The sequence below is a fragment of the Amblyomma americanum genome, chromosome 5 (genome assembly GCF_052857255.1).
Source record: "Amblyomma americanum isolate KBUSLIRL-KWMA chromosome 5, ASM5285725v1, whole genome shotgun sequence".
Lineage (NCBI taxonomy): Eukaryota > Metazoa > Arthropoda > Arachnida > Ixodida > Ixodidae > Amblyomma > Amblyomma americanum.
In genome coordinates this window covers 118,213,828-118,218,035 of record NC_135501.1, presented here as the reverse complement: position 1 = coordinate 118,218,035, position 4,208 = coordinate 118,213,828, and positions in this window count along the sequence as shown.

Below are 4,208 nucleotides of genomic sequence, written 5' to 3'. Positions count from 1 at the left end.
ACCACTAGCCGAGTATCTGGAATCATACTGCGTTTTCAACGACAGTGCACTTCAGGCGCTTACGCTAGTAATCAACCTGTGCCCACAGTAATGGGAAAAAATCGCGCAAGCGACTTTTTCCCAATGCGAGAAAGGTGTTTGCGACTATAATTGAATCGAAATAAAAAGTTGGGTTTCTTCAATTTGTACGGTACAGCCTTTCACTACCTGCGATAGGAAGGAGCGTAGAGTGCATCCTGTCAAAAGTATGCGGAACGCTTCACCGCTTAACAATAACGGTTCACACTTTTATTAAAGTGCGAACTTCTAGTAAGGGCTACCGGATTAGAGTGAAGACTGCTGAACTGCTCTTTGCTGGAAGGAAAAGAGAAAGGGCCCTCGCAAAATCAGCGTAGTTTTTGCCACGTGCAGTGCAATAAATTTATTGCTCTTAAGGTTGATATTTTTTTCTTCCGGAACGAAAGCTTCACTACGGGACCTCGTGATTCGATTGCCGTGTGCCTAGTTTTCACCTTCAGCTTAGTTAGAGGTCAAACCATGAAAAAGAAAAAGAAATTAAACCAAATATCCATGACCGGAAGTCGAACCAGATATCCTTTAATGGCCGCTCAGCGAGGCCACTAGGCTATCGCCGCAGCCAACACACCTTGTGTTAAACTGCACCACACTCTCGCGCGGTGCAATGGAAAGCGTCGCCTTTATCAACTTCCATTCGCTCCATTCCGCGGCACTGTCTTTTCACCGTCGTCTTCTACGTAGCACAAATCCATGGTTTCGCTCCGATTCGAATGTAGTAAACATTCTCTTTAGCTTTTTAGCAGTTTACGTCGTCTTTTTTTTTAATCTGCACCTCTGGTTGGTGCCCGTACTCCAGGGCTCCACTCGCTTGGGCTGCCCTTTGACACACCGCATTGCTTAGGCGCATTTCTGTGCCAATCCACTGCGTACGAGAAAAGAAGTATAGGACGTAACGCATGCGCTGAGCAAGAAGCAGAATAAGCTGCCTCTTCGTTTCCTTGTTTATGCCACTACACCTTGGCCAATACCCCCACGTGGGGGATTCCTCAGTGTCGAGGAATCGCAGCCGCCCCTCTTCAAGCAACAAGGTGAGGTACGCCGCTTGACATTCCCGGTCTTGATGAGAGCCTCACTCGAGTCCTTCTCAGCGCTGGGCTCTCACTGCTGCTCCATAGACCAGCGTTGGTTTGTGTCCTGTACATCTCTCCGAGGGTATTCATGTGGCGCCACCTGCCGTTCTTGAAATCCATACTGAGTTTCCAGCGCGACACGTTTGGTATGGTTTCCTCTCTACTGGATTTATAGCACTGCTTAGCTGATGAGATCGTGGTGAGGAATTAGTCCCCTCTTTCACGACAAGTCCGTGCCGTAGGTCTACTTAATCATGTCATCGTGCGTCCTCTCCTGCAGCAGTCTAAGCAGACGCGAGTGGGCGATGAACGTGCCAGAGAGCACTCCGATGGACAGCAGCGGCAAGCTGCGACAGAAGTACCTGGTCCTGCTGGAGCTGGTCGACCACGGCCGCTTCGAGCTCAGGGTCATGTTCTGCGCCCACCTGTCCCTCGTCATGGTGAGACCGTCCTCTGAGCAAAGAGATAATCTGTGAGGGAAGGGGCCTGTCCTCGTTATGCGGTTATAAGACAGGTCTTCGGCATGGCTCACAAGGAAAGAAAGGCAGACCTAATCTATTTCAAGATTGTTTCACCGAAGGCATTCTTTCATCACCTGGAGCCAATGTAATGCACTAGGGTAATGCTAAAACATCATCATGAGCCTGACTACGCCCCCTGCAGGGCAAAGGCCTCTCGCTTTTCTCTCCAATTAACCCTGTCCTGGGCCAGCTGCCGCCAACCTGTCTCCGCAAACTTCAAAATCCCATCCGCTTACCTAAATTTATGCCGGTTCTGCTGCGCTTCCTTTCAGTTGCAATCCAACCGTTGCCCTCAAAAACCCTCGGTTACATTGCCTTCGCATCCTATGCCCTGCCCAAGGCCATTTCTTCCATTTGATTTCGACTAGGATGTCATTTACCCGTGTTTGATCCCGGACCCACCCTACCCTCTTCATGTCTCTTAACATTACACCTAAGATTTTGCTTTCCATAGAATATTTGGTATTGTGATGCTAAAACATCATAATGCTAATCTCGATCAACGTAACGACGTTCCCCAGCCGGCTAAAAGACTCTCACTGGTTTCTAATTAACCCTGTCCTGCGCTGTCTGCGATCGCTTTCACACTTGAAGTTTTTAGGGGACACTGGCCTTATGGAACAGTGGTAGAGACGCAACCACTTATATCAGTGACAGGCGCAGGCAATGGCCGGCAGACCATTGTAAGACTAATTCCGCCTGTACATTTACACTGTCACCACCTTATACGTGCAAAGTCCCGGACCTTATACCATCACAAGACTCACTGCCGCCCCTTCTACGTGTATCTTCTAATGGAATCCAGGACACAAATGAAGGCAGCTTATACTGCACAGTCTGTGATCATACGAGTGGTCTCCAGAGCTAGAAAATATTCTGCTGCCATGACCAGTAATTGTACAGTTCTGTGGGTAACAGACTTTATCATCTCCGAATACTGAATCTTAGGTTGCTACGAACGATCGTGTCGGCTAAGCTAAATGTTGCGGAGTTTTCTGAATCATTCTTTGTTCATTATTGTCTCTATGTCATGTCCGGTGCAAGTGCTGTTCCACCGCTGGTCAGCCCACGTGCTTACGCGCCTCTTGGACCACTGGTGCAAGCCACCCGTGCTGTTTGCCCACCTCAGGCGCGAGCAGGGGCTCAACGTGAGCATCCCCGTTGTGGAAGACGCCCAGGGAAACAGGCACCACAGCCTTTGCACCATGTACGATATGGCCACGATCGTTTTCACCGGCACCCACATCGAAGTGCCCTGCGAAGGATGGGTCTATGACCTGCCGCGCGACACGCAGACGCTCATCTCCAAGTGAGCATGCCTTTTCAACGAGATCCGCCAACTGACGATTGGAAAGAGTTCGACTTGATGCTGGCGCACCAGTCTGGACATAACTGTCTGAGCAGAAGTTCTCAACATGACATTTGGAACCTCATATTATGCCAAGTGGGAATGAAAATACGATCGACTTGATCCTATAGGCATGGGCTACAGCTTTTGACGGAACATATTTTAGAACTGGAACACACCTGTGAGCGGACAATCATTCACACTTTCATAAATGACCCAAACAGCATTTTAAAATTGGTTCGCTTTTTTTGTCACTAACACGGAACACACGCAATTTCACCAGTGCTCCTGTAGTCGTCAGAGTTTGTGGACATACGGTAGAGAACAGACAATATCCAGGGTAAGAGAATGCCATAACTGGTACTGACCCTGTCTCAAAAGCGGAAACATATCGTCAGTGGAGCTAACGCGATATTATAGGAAATGCTATGACACCTTTGGAGGTATTACACAGCCCGTCTGAAGGCACCATCAGGAAGAAATTATACGTGAACAAGGCAGTCGAAACACAAACACGAGGATGAAATCTTTGCCGGGGAAGCTCATTAGTAGCGGAGGGTACTTTCCCTTCTAAGCCACGAAGCCTGTGCTTTATTAGTGTTAATCAAGCTGTCCTGTATTTATCTTCCAAAATCAAATATATTTGTATTTTTGTGTTGAGTTCTCCGTAATCTTGTCAGTGTTCTTTTTCTTGCTGGTAGTTTATGAGTTGTCGTTTGAAAAAAAAAAATTATGGAAGGTGCGTCTCTAAGTAGTCGCCTGGAACAAGGTGGCGTACATTTCCTCACTTTTCGAAAGTCTTATTTAAAATAGAAAAGGAACTTTTGTACCAGTTTAGTTGCTAATCAATTGCATTTTTAAGCTGCTTCTTGCCGAAGCAATCCCATTGTGACAATTTCAGAAAGGTTGATTTCCCTTCTGAATTGCCTAAGACATGCAAAAAGGCGCGAAAGAAAACAGACACATTAACCAGGCCTCGACTACTCGGATGCTCTAATAAGAACTTCTGCTTTTCGAACTAGGATGTGCCAAGCAAACAGCGTGAATAAAATGCTGCTACACCTGAGAAACTGAAAGCAGGCCTTTATGGTGATACCATTTAACATTTCTTGGTCTGCTTTCAAGCCATGGAAAAGACATTACCGTGAAACACTGGTTTTTTTCGCTTTCGAATCCAAACAGTGCGCAAAT